Source organism: Oratosquilla oratoria, chromosome 17 (assembly GCF_046742065.1).
Source record: "Oratosquilla oratoria isolate Oo_2021 chromosome 17, ASM4674206v1, whole genome shotgun sequence".
NCBI classification, from domain to species: domain Eukaryota; kingdom Metazoa; phylum Arthropoda; class Malacostraca; order Stomatopoda; family Squillidae; genus Oratosquilla; species Oratosquilla oratoria.
The window spans coordinates 13,894,123-13,912,947 of record NC_134793.1 but is presented as its reverse complement, the minus strand read 5'-3'; the positions used below and the strand labels follow the sequence as shown (position 1 = coordinate 13,912,947).

The window sequence follows — 18,825 nt, the reverse complement described above, 5'->3', positions numbered from 1 at the left end:
GCGACGGATTAAAGAGCGGTTGGAAGTTTTAAGATTCACTTCGATAAGACAACCAAACTGTAATAATCAGTTTACTTTCCTGATTATACGTTTCGTTTCTTTATGTTTGTGTACGTGCTCATTTCTTTATTATTTTTTCTTCTGCCTCTGACCAAGATATGTAACGAAATGTCAGCATGTTTTGCCACCAATTCATTGCAACTTGAGGAAGAGTTGGAAAAAAACGTGAAAGGGAGAAAGGAGGGATGGTGAGGTATGTGATGAGAGGAAATAAAATGGAGGTAAAGAGGAAAGCAGTCTGCGACTCTGCATAATAGTCTTACCTCAAGTTGCTCTAATATTCATCTTTATCCATTGGTACACAACCTTCTGTTTTTGTTGTTCTTATATACACACACACACACACACACACACACACACACACACACACACACACACACACACATATATATATATATATATACATCTTTTTCAACCACAAATCACTTTTAATTCCATGGCATCGCAATCGAGACTGAGAGTCGCTCGAAGGAGGCATCCGTTGGAAATTGAAACGTGGACGAGCCGAAGATTCGAACCCAGCGAACCCGTAACAAAGTTACAGTGACGTAAACCAATACGCTATCATATATATATATATATATATATATATATATATATATATATATATATATATATACATATACATTTGTGAATTTAGGAAGCAGGTTCTCTTCAATGCATTTCTTATTAAATGTGAGTGAATCCATTTCTAAGTATAAGAACAGTGTGGCATGGGCATACAATACAAGGGTATTCGAAATCTGTTCAAATTGGTTTCTTCATCAAGAATTAAACAGGATAAAGCAAATCTTAACTAATAATGGCTTCCCGATGAACGACATTGATAAAGAAATAAAAACCAAAATGGATTTAAGCAACACTATCGTTTTAAATGAAAGTAGTAAAGTAAATAGCATTAACCTTTACTACCAAAACACAATGTCTTCAGCTTATAAGATGAAAAGGTTCTGAAAAAATAATAAGAAAGAAATATAAACCTACAGAAGAAGGGGTCAGACTTAATTTTATCATTTATTACCGGAACCCCAGAACATCATCCTTTGTCATGAAGAACAATTTGGCAGCACAAAAGGATAAATTAAAACAGAGCAATGTTGTGTACAAATGCACATGTAATTTTAACAAAGACGGTGCGCTTTGTACAGACGAGTATATCGGGTACACAACACGAACACTTTCACAAAGACTCACGCACCTCGTTCAGAGCCGGACGATAAAATCTCACGTGACAAAATCTCACAAAAGCAGCATATCAAGATAACAACTAAACAAGAACGCAATGATAATTGCCAAGAATAATAATCAAAACAAAACTAAAATGCATGGAAGCAGTGATGACTAGATATGCCGCTAATTAACATAAAACAAAATATGTGTGGGACCCTAGAGTTGTATGGGTCACGAGTAGCGGGCTGGCAGGGAGGGCGTGTCATAGTCCCTAGATCTCCCCAGTGTATCAATCTCTGTAGTATATCAGTATGTAGTTTATCTGAATAATATACTAGAAAATGTCTAATGCATAGGTGAAACGTCGGAAAATGTTAGTTTTCCTACCCAACCATGTACTCGTTTGGAAGTATTCTATACCCTCTCCCTCCTTCAGAGAGAAAACGGATTAGAATAGAAAATATCAATACGTATATATATATATATATATATATATATATATATATATATATATATATATATATATATACATACATACATATATACATACATACATGAGCATGCAAACGTTATAAAAAAAAAAAAACAACGATACTAAACTGCTACTTGTGGTAACACAACCAAGACAGACAACAGGGCGGCTGGGGTTCACAAATGAGACAGAAAAAGAGAAGAGTAAAGAGAGAAGGGGGAGGCAGGAATGGAGGGGATTTGCAAAGGTTAGAAGTGAAAGAGGGAAGGAGTACGAGACTAAGGCTGATCATAATTACACAGTGCAGACTTTGGTCAGATTGAAGTGGGAGACGGGGGAGAGGGGGACGGGAAGGGGGGGGTGTTGATGGGGAAAAGAGAGGGGAAGGGCGGGGAAGCCAGGTTTTAGTACAAGTTAGGCTTTAATGCACGTTAAGCTTTAATGCACGTTAGGCTTTAATGCACGTTAGGCTTTAATGCACGTTAGGCTTTAATGCACGTTAGGCTTTAATGCACGTTAGGCCTTAATGCACGTTAGGCTTTAATGCACGTTAGGCTTTAATGCACGTTAGGCCTTAATGCAAGTTAGGCCTTAATACAAGTTAGGCTTTAATGCACGTTAGGCTTTAATGCACGTTAGGCATTAATGCACGTTAGGCATTAATGCACGTTAGGCCTTAATGCACGTTAGGCCTTAATGCACGTTAGGCCTTAATGCACGTTAGGCCTTAATGCACGTTTGGCCTTAATGCACGTTTGGCCTTAATGCACGTTTGGCCTTAATGCACGTTTGGCCTTAATGCACGTTTGACCTTAATGCATGTTAGGCTTTATTGCAAGTTAGGCTCTAATACACGTTAGGCTCTAATGCAAGTTAGGTTCCAATGCAAGTTAGACTACGATGCACGTTAGGCCATAATGCACGTTAGGCCTTAATGCACGTTAGGCCTTAATGCACGTTTGGCCTTAATGCACGTTTGGCCTTAATGCACGTTAAGCCTTAATGCACGTTAAGCCTTGATGCACGTTAAGCCTTAATGCATGTTAGGCTCTAATACAAGTTAGGCTCTAATGCAAGTTAGGCTCTAATGCAAGTTAGGCTCTAATTCAAGTTAGGCTCTAATGCAAGTTAGGCTCTAATGCAAATTAGTGTTGGAAAGGTAGCGTGGCTAACGAGATATTTTGTTCCGTTTTCTATATATTTCCAAAATAAGTTTTTCAAACACTTTCCAGTAATTACAAGTTCGTGCATAAATGTAAACCACACCGGGACACGTTCTTGTAGAAATATAATTTATTCATACGTAAATTTGTTCACAACTTCTTGCAGTCCCCAGGTCAACACCCTAACTCTCTGACCTTCTTTTCTGTCCTCTTTTCCTGTCTGTCCTCTGCAGTAGACTCGTTGAGTTACCCATACCTATATGTTCTTCCATTCTTTCTACTTCCTAACTGACTTTGTATTTTCTGTTTTGCCACAAATATATTTTATCATGATATGATCTATGATACTTTATTTCTGATTAGCTTATCCGACCTATGCCATAGTTTAAAACTGATTCTATCATAAATTCTGTTTTTGGCATTCTGAGTTCTGCGTCTTCCGTATTTGTCTGTTACCATAGTTTACCCTTCTGGTGAATGACACGCTTAAAACGTCTTCACTTGTGATATGACTTGTTCCTTCACATCTTTCTTATCTCTGGGACCCATACTTCTGAGTGCGGGTTTCTCTATTTTATCCAACAACACAATGCAATGCAATACAATATTAGAATCTAATGCAAGTTAGACTAATGCAAGTTAAGCTTTAATGCAAGCTAGGCTTTAATACAAGCTAGGCTTTAATGCAAGCTAGGCTTTAATGCAAGCTAGGCTTTACTGCAAGCTAGGCTTTACTGCAAGTGGCTTTAATGCAAGTTAGGCTTTGATGCAAGCCAGGCTTTGACGGAAATTAGGTTTTAATGGAAGTTAGGTTTTAATGAAAGTTCAACGTCAATTTTTCTTGGACACCGCGACTCGTCGTGAGAGAACACGTACTGCAATCACTTAAATTACTCTTTACCAATTTGGAATTTGCGGTCATACAAGACGACACTATCGCCGATTTCGCCGCCGTTTTCAGAGCTCTCCGGGGTCTTCGGTTTGGTTAGGTTCCTTGAGCATCACCAAGTACTGGTTGGCGTTCACAAAATACCGCCAAACGAAGGAGAAACTGATCGAACATTCCGTGTCGTCTGCATAGCGATGATAATATCTTCAGTCTTAATTTTTCGCCAACAAAACAACTAAATGGCGTACATATCATTCGTTGATCTTTGCAGCAACATGACTCATTCGAAGGTTGCAGTAAAAAATTTAAAAGACTCTGCAACGCTCTCGACAGAACATGAAAGTGATCCAGATTTCACATTCGACCATGAAAAGTGACATGTCCTTGCCCGTCTCCCCAATAGCATCTGGTGGTCTTTGGAATTTACTGCTGCAGGCTTACGATGTTGCAACAGAATGAGTGCTTGGCCACAATACAACCTCTCGGCCTTTCAAAGCTATGCCAGGCATTTCCACCTAACGGAAGGTTGCAATGGCCTACTGAACGGGTGTTTCCAGAATTACTCTCTTTTTTTCTGCACTTAATATTTCTATTGTTACTCAACCATCCCCATTCAACCATTCCCTATTATGAATTAATAACCGGACCCAAGAAAAATGAAGAGAAATTTTCGAGAAGAAATCCTGACCAATTCGGTTCCGAGATTCGACGACAAAACGTCACGGACTGACCACAATCGTGACCGCTAAAGCGGCACCAATTTCTCGAGGAAAGCTTTCACGACAAAACGATCATTATTATTAATGTGCAAGGACGCGCAGAACATAGAGTCCTGATTATTTACAGGTCTTCGTCGCGTGTCACTTCTAACGGTAAACGTCCATGTGAGCGAATACCCACATCTGTTTATATCTTTCCTCACGAACTTGTTTTCCTACAGACACGTATATATACCAGGAGGTGCTAAGATGGGAGGGAGGGTGGAGGGGAGTGGAGTGTATTTAGGGATGGAATGGGTGGGAATGATTTTAGGCCTTTTTCTTTTTGGCTACCTCCCTTGTAAGGGGGAAAAAGCCTTGGTATATGTATGTACAAAATTCGGCATTTTTTTGTTTTTTGCGACATGCGTCTACGTTATTTGAAAATGTATATGCCTGCGAAGGAATACATTACCCAAGTACGGATGCAGTGCATGAGTACCTAATGACGTATCGCGTGCGTGCGCACCTACGAATTCAGTGAGCGCGTGCGTACTTTCGGATTACGTACATACGCACGCACGCACTTAAGGTTCTATTACGCTCGGAGCAGTGAAGGGAAGAGTGGGATAGAGATAAACTCTGTTGATTGAGGGAAGCAAGCAGACATCTTTAGGGAATGAAAAATGCAACGAGAAATACTCGTAGGTATCAGGGTGGATGCGATAAGAAGACTGTATGATGGGGTGATTGTACCTGTGACAGTGTATTGGATTGAGACTTGGAATTTAAGAGAAGCAGGAGGGAGAGGTTTTAATGTGTTTGAGATGAAATGTCTGAGAAGTATGGTGGGAGTTACGAGGATGGATAGAACGAGAAATGAGGAGGTAAAGAGGAGAGCGGGGTGGAAAGGGAGATGGCAGATGAGGGTGACGAGAGAAGGGATGGATTGAGTACTTGGAAAGAACGCGCGAAGAAAGACTACAAAAAAGAGTGTGGAAGGCAGAGGTGGATGGGGTGAAACTGAGGGGATGACCGAGAACGAGATGGATGGATGATGTGAAGAAGGAAGAAGGCAAGAGGTTAATGGGAGATGGAGAATGTTTGTGAATGGACGATAAACTGACGAGACCTGAAGGAATTTCTCCTCGTCTTCTCCATTTTCGCATGAGCGGCTGGCACTGCTGCGGATATGCTGCGTCTTGCTGCATTGTTTCTGACCCAGACAATGGGCAGGGATGACCCTTCGTCCAATGGGATGACGAAAGAGATATCAAAGGGTGACGGCTGGAAGTGTGATGAGTGCATGTCTTGGTTGGCTGCTTCCCTTATAAAAGGAAAGAAGTCTATTGGTATACAAACAGAATCTATTCATATATCTATTATTTACTCATTTATGTATCTATGTATTTATTACTTATCATTCATTTATTTATCTACATATCTATTATTTATTTGCTTATTATTTACTTTAACATTTATCATTAATTTATTCGTTTATCTATACATTTACTACTTACTAATTTGTTTATACATTCATCGTTTATTTAATAATTCATACATACAATTCACTTGTTTATTTTCCTATTTACTTATATTTATTTTTTCCTCTCCTTCCACAGTCGTTTTCCTGGTTTAGTAATGCTCATCATTTGCGACGGATTGCGTATAACAAATGCTACTGGGGGGAAACGATTACCGTTAATGGTTTTGTGTCTACCATGAGGACGGCTTTGGACCAAAGCGACTGACACGAGGCAGAACGAACTCTGCGAAGTCAACGAAGAGGAAGCGAATCAGAGATGTCCTTCGCATCTTAACGATCCGGCCTTGCCCCGAATCACTTAAATTAGTCTGATGGGGTTAAGAACGAGATATATGAACTGTCATAGTACAAAGGGCACGGGTGATGTAAAGATAGTGTTTTTTCGTCGACATTGATGGTTCTTGATTAACCAGGATCTACATTTCCAGTTATCCGATTTTTTTTATTTTTACTTTTTTCATTTCCTGGTTAACGCGTTCTTGGGTAGGTTTCCTTAAGTGCTGTTCACACGAGCATTGTTTCGACACTAAGTTCCCGTTTTCTCGGCAGCTTTTTCCCGCAAGTAAAGCGGGAAAAGGCTGCTGAGAAAAGGGTAAGTTGGTGCCGAAACATTGCTCGTATGAAACCGCGGATCACGTAAGCAAAGCGGGAAAAGGCTGCCGAGAAAAGGGGAATTTGGTGCCGAAATACTGCTCGTGTAAACCGCGTTTTACAGCGTTACGACAGCCTTGATTTGATATAATCTTTGACCAGTCTGAGTTTTCTTTTACATGGCATCATGATATTCCTTCGTAATACTTTCAGGTTTTGAGCGAATCTGGAGATTGAAAGATGTTCGTACTTTTAGACCTTTCGCAAACTTTATAACCGTTAAAAAAAATTGAATTACTTTTGGACCTTTCGCCAAACGTGGTGCATGCTTTATACCGTTAAAATTTTGAATTTAAAATTATTTTGTAGTCGAGTTTCTGCAGTTTACTAATTTACTACTGAAATCTACCTGTAACTTGCATTAGTATGGCTAATGAAGTTAGCGAAATTATTTTCAACGGTAGTGAGCGTTCGACAGCGTTAGCACGAATTTTTAAAACTGCGATCTAAAGGACGGTTAGTTTCAGAATCAAGGCGCGTTTCCCACGGTCCTTCCGAGAGTCTGTGGTTGAAACAAAAACTGCGAGACCATTTGAAAATAGACAAAATTGGGAGTAATCAAGATTTATTGTCCGATTATAAAGCCAAATTCTATTTACAAAATTGTCTATGGCAGCGAAATGACGACAAATGAACACCATCTTCTCTCACGATCCCGATTGCTCTGCTCACCCAGACAATCAGCGTCACGCCACCAACCGTGACGTCACACTTTCCCCAACGTGAAGCACATGACGCCCAACATGGGTGACGTCACGCTGCCCGTTCGTTGCAACATTGTATACCCTGGGTGACGTAATGCCCGGCGTTTTCCTATATTTAAAGACGGACGTCAGGATTTTAGTACGTGACCTTTGCATCTGAACAAGAGGGATGATATACGAGACTTCCGTTGATGCAATAGCTTTCCCTGTAGTGCGGTTGCCAACAAGGGATTTTATTCCGACAAAAATCGTCCCTTCCCTTTTACAAAGGCGGAGCATGCCGATAAGAGACCTTTTGGTCCATAACTAGGTCGGATGAGAAAAAATATAATGATAAATATATAAGAATAAAAATAAAAAATAAATAGAAATCATAATAATATAAGTAATAATAAATAAAACAAATGCATAGGTATAGTTAGATATTAAACAATCAGGTAAATAGTAAATAATTATAATTTGACAATAATAAATGAAAATCAAGCAAATAATAAACAGACAAATAATAACAAACAAATAATATAAAATAAATGGCAGTCATTACAGGATCTTGCTTAGATGTTTATCTACACGAACATTTCCCCTCCTACACCATTTCGTCACTTTGCTAAGAACTAACAACTCAACATTAAACGCACAGAGACTGTGCGAACGTACGACTGATGACAAGAATAACTGTCACATGATTCGTGTATTTCAGAGAATAGTTTACCTCCTACTTGTTAAAAATTTGAATATGGTTGCGTTGCAATGACATTCAAGCATTCATAAACATAATATTACCACACAGGAACCCAGAGTCGGAGAAAATAAACTTTGAATAAAGAAGAATCCTATATTTCGGCTATCTACTGTAGCCCTCTTCAGGAAAGTACCTATTACCAGTTTTGCGGGATACTCGACCCACTGTCAGTGGCGGATCTCCAGAATATTATATTTTCTCGCAAACTTAGATCTCCCGACGCAAGACTTGAAGAGAAGAAATGTCCCAACAAACGACAACCGCCACAGAGTCTGAGGAGGATTCCGCCAATTCTAAGCGATCTTCCATCACGAGGGAGGGTTGGGAAGCCAAGATATTTGGAGCGAGAAATAAGCGATTTCTTGCACATATAAAGACTATTAAAACACACTTTCGGAAAAAAAAACTAGCCAATAACAGGTTTTTCGGAAGTATAAGAAATGTACGTTTTGAAGATACACATCAATGACTAAACGAAATCCCACTTTTGTAATCACATAACCATTTAGAATAATCTAGGTTATTAGGTTAGGCGTGGTTAACCTATTAGGTTAGGTGGTTGTGTTAGGGTGTAATTCAACAACCTAGAGCCATAACCAAACAATCTGACGTCACGACCTGACGTAACAACCTAACGTAACCATCTAGTGTAACCACCTGACGTAACAGCCTAACGTAACCTCACGTAACAGCGTAACGTAGCAACCTTACGTAACAGCCTAACGCCACAACCTGACGTCAGAAATCAACGTAACAACCTAACATCACAGACTGACGTATCTAACATCACAACCTGACGAAAACCTAACGCGTAAGAGGGGGGACACGTGTTTGAAGTGATGTGTGAACGTGTGAACGGGGTATTTGGGGTTTAATGAACGTGTTCGACAACCAAATACCCCGTTCACACATCACTTTAAACACGTGTCTGTCGAACCGTGTAAACCCCCTCTAAGAGCCTAACGTCACAAACTGACGTAACAGTCTAACGTCACAACCTAACGTCACAAACTGGCGTAACAAACTAACGTCACAAACTGACGTAACAGTCTAACGTCACAACCTAACGTCACAAACTGACGTAACAGTCTAACGTCACAACCTAACGTCACAAACTGGCGTAACAAACTAACGTCACAAACTGACGTATAAATATAACGTCACAAACTGACGTAACAGTCTAACGTCACAAACTGGCGTAACAGTCTAACGTCACAAACTGCCGTAACAGTCTAACGTCACAAACTGGCGTAACAAACTAACGTCACAAACTGACGTAACAGTCTAACGTCACAACCTAACGTCACAAACTGACGTAACAGTCTAACGTCATAACCTGACGTAACAGTCTAATGTCATAACCTGACGTAACAGCCTAACGTCACAAACTGGCGTAACAAAGGTCACAAAATTACGTAACAACCGAACGTCACAAAATTACGTAACAACCGAACGTCACAAAATGACGTAACAAAATAAGGTCACAAAATGACGTAACAACCTAACGTCACACACTGACGTAACCTAACATCACAAACTGACCTAACAAACTAACGTCACAATCTGACGTAACGGCCTAACGTCAGAACGTAACCGAACGTCACAACCCAGCCCAACCCAACTACGTGATGATCAATCGGTCTCGAGGTCCCAAATCAGAGTCGACTTCCGCGAGCTCCACGGCCGTCTTCGACTTCGTGGGCGACTTCGACTTCCACCAGACTATTTCATTCAGCAGAGAGGACCAGGGCTTCTATCCTAGTGGACAATCTCTCGCCGCTCAACCGAGAGAAAAAAAACTCGGAGTAGAAGTCAGAGTGGTAAAGACTCGGACATTTTTTTTTTTTTTTTTTGGGGGGGGGGGGGGGAAGAGAAGGCTGCGGCGACGTGCCTCCTTCCTTGGGTCGTTTCTTCCTCGCGTCGTCCATCCAGGTCTCAGCCTACCGACTGACCCTGAAACACAAATGTCATTTTCGTTCGACCTTTTCCGCGTGCCATTTCACCCTTTCGTTCTGGCTGCCGGCAGGCGATTTTAATTCATCCTCGTGGAACTCCTCCTGTAGCGCTGGAGCTAAAGTCCTTGATTAACCTCTTCCGCAACAGCTGGTGCAAAGTGGGGAGCCTACGACAGGAGGAGCCGAGTGGCTGTAGCCGAAGCCGTCACATATGCCCTACCATGCGCTTTAGGGGCTGTTGAGGCAGGTACTAGTCACTGCTGGGAATTGGAGAGAGGTACGGGATTCGAACCTACAACTAGGAGAGTGCGAGATCAGTATGCTTCCGATGACGCCACCTCAGCACCATCTGACCCTTTGCCTTTCATTCTCTCTACCGCCAGGAGATTTCATTCGCCTTCATGTCACCCCTCTTGTTAGCAGGGGCCCACTAGTTTATAAGCGTGGTCCTGAGTGGTCCCATCCAGAACCACACTCACCCCCCCCCCCACCCCCAGTCCTGCTTACGGCGGCAAAATTAATGACCTACAATCCGATGTGTTTACACTAAGGCCACTTGGTCATTTCGGGATTTTGTGTCTTTTTTTCTTTTTTTTTGGGCATTTGCTTGCGTGGACGTGGGGGCCAAGTGTACTTCCGGCACTTGAACAGCGAAGGGCTTACCTCGGCTGAATTAATTCGCCTGACAATAGTCAAAAGTACTCCCAGGCGTGTCCGACCATATACTCAGAAACTCTTGTAGTCAGAAAGCCCAGAAGTCAGAGGGCCCACTAGCCAGAAAATAAAATAAATAAATGAATAATTAAATAAATGGAAAGATGCTGAGAAAAATGTTCACAGTCAACTCTAGGAATATAAGAGACAGGGTAGTTGAGCGTGTTGAAATTCCAAGCAGAATATGTATGGTCTATGCCTTCATTGAACCACTTTCTATATACGAATATAAATCACTTGCTTATTGTATACCCTGGACGCCATTTGAATGATAAAAAATACTTCATTTAAATATAATTTATTTAAATATACTTCATTTAAATATACATACTTCATAAAATAAAATAAATTAAATATATAAAAGATACTTCATAAAATATACTAACCTAACGTAACCTAAACTCAAGTTCTGCAAATTGGTGCAGTCCTTTTCGTTTAAATGAAATCAAAACATTGAGGGGGAAAAATCTGACTACTGGGCCTTCTGATTCGAGGTCCTTCTTAGTATGAGGCGGGCCCTGTTATGAAAGAGATTAACAAGAATTGTCGTTTTGCGTTCCATTGAGTGGAAACCGCAGCCCCGCAATGGCCATGGAAGATCTCTCCGAGAAGAAACTTTGGACGGGTGTCTTCCGGGTTCTCTTAGAGTGGGACCGTTTTCGTGTTACCCGTTTACAGTATTTTTTTTTTCTAATCAATTTATTACGCTCAAGGAGCGTCAAACCTAGTACAAAAGTGTAGCTATGTACAGAGTACTAGTGACACACAGGACACTCTCGAATCATAACTGAAGGAATTATTTGTAGTTTATCACCCAATAGTGCGGGTGATACATAAATATATAGTGATCACCTTCTGGCAAATATTTACATATAATAATAAGTAATCGTCGATGAGGTATCAAAGTTGTTGGCATATGGGGTGTAGCGCAGCCTGCACCGTTTACAGTAGTAAAGGGAAGAAATAGGCAAGATCTGGTTTACCAACAGAATGGTTAACGAATGGAATAGACTTGGCAACAATGTAGCGAGATAAAACAATTGGTCGTTTTAAGAGAAGATGAGAAAACTTTCTGGACTGGGGTGGCATGTGGTAAGGAACATGGAACTGCCAAGTGTAGGCATCATAGAATCTTGCAATCTCCAAGGAACATGGAACTGCCAAGTGTAGGCATCATAGAATCTTGCAATCTCCATCCTTATGTTTTTATGCTCTTATAAGGGAAACTGTCGTTGGCTGTCAGCCTTCCTTGTGTGGAAAGCGAGAACATCAAGTTGATAGGTCTTGCGGTCAGAGCAAATGCCTGCAGCTTCAGTTGGAAACGAGGTCGCCGAGGGAGACGATTCTCTCCGATGTCCATCTTACAGATCATGGGTAATCGGGGAGATTTAAGCCAACACTAACCTACAACCAGCAAGGGGGATCACATCAGCTGACGGCATAGCAAGCAATGCCTCCGAGTGATTTTCTTCAGCAGAGAAACTACTGCAAAGGATTCAGGACTTCTCTTAGGCTTAATAAAATCGCCCGAAATCAACTACACATAAAAACTAAGCCGACCGCAGACGTCCCAGGGCTTTGATTGTTATAGCCTTTGTCTACGCCGAGAACGATGTTATGTGCATCTCAGCCCGCAGCTCTTTCATGTGGGTCCCCAACTTACCCCCTTCAAAGGTCACACTGTTTTCCTATTGGCAAGAGTACTTATGATAACACTTACCTTGTGTCTGTCTCCCACGGTATAAAAACTTAGGATCCAGGTACAGCTTTAATATATCACTCCTGAGGCACGTTTTTATCTCCAAAGAGAATTGTCACAAAGATTTCTCGCGCGCACAAAAAATTGATTCTTCGCCTTCGACGCACTGAAACCAGACTAACCTGCTGTTGTGGCAGGCGACTCTACTATTCCCGCCAACCGAGGCTCTCGCGTAACAGACTGCCAGATGTCGCTAGATTAGATTTTCCGTCCCTATTTAAATATTATTCTTGCCCATGGGACAACAGCAATAGGAATATATTTGTGAATATTCTATAGTGCAAGATTGATTTTACCTTCATTGACAGGGAAATGATGAAATGATAGTTTGTTATGCTTTGTTTGGCAAGTGTATTTTTCCACAATACCCGCACCCCCTAAAGAAAAAAAGAAAGAAAAAAAAGACCATCAGTTGGAAACATTTAAAGAGTTCTTCCTTCCTCCTCCTTCTCCTCCTCCTTCTTTGCCTCTTACTCTTCCTCACAAACGAATTCCGAAAGCAGCTTAAACTCCAGCTCGATTAATGACATTATTTTGTGCCTGACAACAGAATCTCTTCGTAAACCTAGTGGGCTTAAGAAGTCTCACCTACTTCAAGCTTCTTTATTTCATCCAAGACAAAACCATCACTTGGTAACTATTCCTCGTGAATACAAGGATAGATTAATTTGTCAGAAGATTGAAAGACTAGATTGCTACTCGACTTCTCAACAGGAGGAAGTTTGCTGGCGTTTACTATAAGCCAAACGCTCCTGGCGTTCTGACCCACACTTCACACAGGTAAGATGCTTCCAGCGTTGATTCTCTAGCCAGCGTCGGAGGGTGTGGGAGGGGAGGATACGACGGAGCAGGGTGGAGGAGGATATGCAGTTTGTCTCCAATAACAAGCACTTCTTTCTCTGGAGGGCAATATCACGGCGTAGAGGTGTTCAAGGAGGGCAGTCGAGAGAAGTGATGACAAGTCAAAGAGTAACCACCAAACCCAGGTACAATTTTGCATTTTCTCTTTCGTAATGTTATTTCTTTTCACGAGAACCGCATTTAAAACAAATTTGTTAAAAATACCATTTGAGGGACTCTTTGACGGAGATGTTGGTCGTCTGTTAGTTTGTATTCTGTAACCAACGATCTTGAAGAACGACTAAATCTATTGTTTCAATAGTAAAACCACTGAAAATTCGCGGCGGGCATCTTGTTGAAACCACTTTTGAGACTTCAGGACATTGTTTCCACCGAGGCATTTTGGTTAAAACCCGCTCAAATCGTTGTTTTTGAATCACAGATTGAAAAAAGGTGGGTGAAATCTTAATGAGTAACCTCATGAACCGTTACGATATATTACAGATGATATAAATAAACTGCTAATGGAAATAATAATCCTTCAGATGAAAGTACTAATGTGCAAGCTGTCTTTATAAAACATACAATTAGCAGTCTAAAAGCAGTCTGGTTTGAAGGCATAAAAATTGAAACAAAGAAAAATTTATTAGAAGACTGGGTTTGCAGGTACTGTGGCATATCACAGATATTCAGTGTGTGTGTGTGTTATAATAACACCATGGGTCTCGGAAGTCTTGTGTTTGACCTCCCTTCAAGATACAAACTATTCGGAAAATTGAGAAAATCATTCAATCGAACATATATATATAGATGTGTATTCACCTCGGATCTGCTGCAGCCTCTTTTTGAGACAGCCAGACACCACCCTACGGCAGTGAGCTCAGAGCTCATTATTAGCAGATCTCTGGGTAGGTCTGAGACCACTCACACTCCACACACCGGGAATGCAAGGTCACAACTCCTTGACTAACGTCCCGTACCTACTCGCTGTTAGGTGAACAGGGGCTACACGTGAAAGGAGACAAACCCAACTTGTCTCCGCCCGGCCGGGGAATCGAACCCCGGTTCTCCGGCTTGTGAGGCCAGTGCCTTACCAATCCGCCACCGGGCCGTGTGTGTGTGTGTGTGTGTGTGTGTGTGTGTGTGTGTGTGTGTGTGTGTGTGTGTGTGTGTGTGTGTGTGTGTGTGTGTGTGTGTGTGTGTGTGTGTGTGTGTAAAATTACATATATTGAAATTAGGTCTTGCAACTGCAAACTGCTTCGTACATTTTTACCTTAATTGGTATGAGAGACCTGCTAAAATGTAACTAGACTCTATCAACAAAATATGTAATAACCTCATGTATAGATAGGTAATTACATGACATTTTGTATTTCCCCGAATATGGCCTTCTTTAGATGTTTCGTTTTTGTTTTGTTTCTTTCTTGTGACTGCAGCGTCCCTCAATTCAAAGATTTGACTGGTGTGGTTAATGTGCACTTTGTTTTTGTTTTGTTATTATTTGTCTGTCTGATTTTCATTTATCATTAGTTATATGTCAATTTATTATTATTTACTATTTACCTGTTTGTTTATTATTTAACTGTACCTATGCATTTATTTATGTATTTTATTTGTTATTTACATTATTATAGTTTTTATTTATTATTTTATTATTATTATGATTTTTTTCGCATCCGACCTAGATATGGCCCAAAAGGTCTCCTGTCGGCATGCTCCGCCTTTGTAATCCTTTGTAATCCTTTGATCGGAGCAGTTTTCTTTCTGGATTAGATGGAAACCTGAAATAGAAATTTCATTAACCTAGTTTTAAGATTAGTTTATGAATTAGAGAAAGGAACTTGTTTTTGAGGGAGAGCAAATATTATGACATAAGAACTTAGGCCAATTTCTGTATATATAAGAAATGCATCTTGACGTTCAGAATATATTTCCAGCTCTTTTTTATATAAACAATGTTGTCAAGTCTAAAACGTTCTTCCTTACATTAGATTTACAGACTACGTGTACAGGCATATGATGCCTTAGTCACTAAATAAGCTACTGTAGCGAAAAGTGCGTGGAAATTGTCTTTTTAACTTTGACTCTTCATTTTCACTGCCTTCACTCTCACTTCGATCCGTTTCCTGCTCTAATTTGCGTTTCTTGTGCCTGTCGCATCTCAAAGAACAACAGTGAGTCCCTTCAGTATTATAACACATAGGCTTACCACGAAAGTGGTCCCAACAATATGACGCCAATCAAAATACGCAGTCTTCACATATTGCGGACGGAGAACAATAGGATTCTCGATCTTGTCTTTCTTTGAGATCAGTGTCTAAAACGCATCATACAGCGCCATCTCATGGTATTAGTTCTGATGACGTCATGGGTTCTGTACCAAACCAAGCGTCTTGTAGCAAAACAGACGATATTCAGCGATAATGGGAGTTTTTTCATAGTCATTTAAGAGTAGTCTCAACTCCCTAAATACCTCTGACAAGCCAAGACATGTGGAGAGACTGGGTAGTTATGGGCTATCAATCTGAACCGGAATATCTCTTTGAATATGTTTTCATGTTGATGCATCATTGCTGCTTACCTCTGTGCATGTTGGTTCAGCATTGCTGTCTTTTGGCACTAAAAAAAAAAAAAAACAAGAATAGTATACGTAACTCATTCAACATTTTTGTAGTGTGCTCCCACACAATCCTACCATAAGCTTCGTGAACAATAATGCCTACAGATATTTTATCATCTTGTCCCAAGTGTGCCAGTAAAAATGTTAATTATGATGATTTTTTACTACAAGATGTAACTAATTATTCTTTGCACATTTTAGATACATTACTTTAGATTGTGTCGCTAATACCAATCCGTGTCGGCAAACGACATGTACATATATATATATATATATATATATATATATATATATATATATATATATATATATATATATATATATATGGAGTAGGAAACACAGGAGTCTTAGTCTGATTCAATTCCTGAATAGTTTCGCATGATTGTGAAACTAGTCAGGAATAAACTCAGACTAAGACTCCTGTGTTTCCTATTCCACTTACGTTAACCTGTCATAACGTAAGTGTGTGTGTGTGTGTGTGTGTGTGTGTGTGTATTCACCTCGGATCTGCTGCTATACCAATCCGATATATGTGTGTGTGTGTGTGTGTGTGTGTGTGTGTGTGTGTGTGTGTGTGTGTGTGTGTATTTGTGTGTATATGTATTTATGTATATATATACATATATATGATATATACAATATATATATATATATATATATATATATGTATATATATTACACTCTGCACGCCTTTATTTAACCAGCTACTACATTGTTAAAATAGTAATAATAATGATGATAATAGTGATAATAATCATAAAACTAAAATTATGCTGCACTATAGGCTTAACAAAAGAAAATTGCTGAGTTCACATATCATTCAGTCAGTATTGTTTCTCCGAATTCAGGAAAAAAAAAGCTGCAGTTTGAAAAATTAGAAATTTAAACTGTTGGTGTCTGGCTGTACGAGAACATGGTTTTACGTAACTCGAATAACATAATTATCAGAGATGTCGGAAGCCCTGACAACACCCTGTCTTACTAATTAACCTATTTTCTGTCTTTGTTCTATTTTCCATTTTATTATATTTATCCTCCATGTAATTTATTTGTTTTAACTTATTATCTATTCTGGTTTTGTCTTTCAATAACTTATCTGATCAAATTAATCTAAATATCCAAAAACAATATCTGTTACCATTTGTTTTGCATATAGTTTAAAAAAGGCCATTTGGTGTTATTGGAAAAGAATTTAGTCCCATCATTTACCTCCCCGTGTATGTTCTATACGTCAATAATTTCATCGTAAGCTTTCTTCTCCTCCCTTTCTCTCTGCATTCTATGTTATAAATATATTATTATTCTCCGCCTCTTTTTCCTATTCTTTCCTTCCCAATGGTGCATTTTCCTCAGTAGTTCTTTCTTCATTTTCGCAATTCCTAAATTTGATATTAAATAGCCTGCGCCACGCGACACGATCACCATTTATGAAACACAATGACAATGGACGATGAATGAATAGAACTGATGACGTCACTGCGCAGTAAATGGCGCTACGGGCATGTTTTGGGAGAATGGCTGAAGCAGACGACGTTTTGAGGATAGGTTCAGTGATTTATAACTACAATAAATAAAAAAGCGAGAGTTTTTGTGTAATAAATTTAGCTATAATTGACTTTGGGAGGCCCTAGCAACTATATAATTCCGGTAAAATTAAACACATTTTATTTACAAAGTGGTTACCCTTTCAAGTGATTAACATTCTTTGAGTGGAGAAGACTCCACAATCATTATCGAATGTTACGTGATTCTGATTCGTAGGGGCGACACTAAGCTCCTTTAATCAGCGAGAGAAGGGAAGAGGAGAGAAGAAATGTAAAGGAAGGACAGTGATATAGTGAAGAAATTGGAAGATCTGTATAAACTCTACTTTTTGGAAATATGTTAACAGACACAAGACAATGAGAAGGGCAAATCTGTTTAACCCCAAAGTTACCTAGAGGAAGCTACTCAGACGAATAAAATAGACTACAATCTATAAGGAACCTCATACAGCCCCTTGAAACCCGAATTCAGTCCCATTGGGAGCCTCTTACAGGAAATAATAAAGAACTGATATACTAATAATGTTGGTAATGAATTGAATGGACTTAGTAACCATGTAGTGAGCGCTGAAAATATTGGTTGTTTTAGGAGAATATTAGATAGCTTTATGGATGGGAACGGTAGATGGTCATGGGCATATAACTGCCTAGTGTAGGCCTTATGGTCTCTTGTAGCCTCCTCCGTTCTTTTGTTCTTTTGGAAGTCTCCTACAACTCCCTTGGAGATATTCTACAACCCTTTTAGAATCTTCCTTCAGTCCCATTGGAAGCTTCTTTACACTACCTTGTATTCACACACCTATTCTAGCCTTACTCTATTCAATATATGACCGGCATTGATGGTCTTTGTAACTAATCATACAATAATACATACATACATATACCAAGGCTTTTTCCCCCTTACAATTAAAAATCTAACCGTGTTTGAATCACCTTATCCCAACTATGTACCGTTGAGAGTCTCCTATAACTCCTTGGGGGCCTCGTACGACTCCATCCTGGCCAAGTGGCCAAGTGTGGCTGCCCTTAGTCCATCAGTCCATCAGGAAAAGGCACTCCTGATACTCGAGCCTGATAGAACCCGGAGAAAAAAAAATTGGAAGTATTGTGCTGGATCCAGGGATCCAACACAACCAAACAAAACAGATGCATGTTTAACATATCACCATCTGATTATTTTGCTTCCAATTGTACACTAAACATTAGAAAGATATCCCTAATTCCTCACATTATTTCCTCACTCGTGCATTTGTCTATCAAGAGTGGACAAATGCCCTCTCACCACATTTCTTCTAATA

The 18,825-nt window shown here is 39.9% G+C and overlaps 1 protein-coding gene across 1 annotated transcript in view; it reads right to left on the bottom strand.

Moving 5' to 3' along the window:
- LOC143034433 (uncharacterized) overlaps nucleotides 1–12,659 on the bottom strand; it is a 159,043-nt gene extending 146,384 nt beyond the window's left edge. Inside the window, exon 1 of the mRNA XM_076200485.1 lies at nucleotides 12,485–12,659. The gene's annotated coding sequence lies outside the window, so the exon portion shown is untranslated. The remainder of the gene's footprint in view (nucleotides 1–12,484) is intronic.
- Between the last annotated feature and the right edge of the window lie 6,166 nt (nucleotides 12,660–18,825).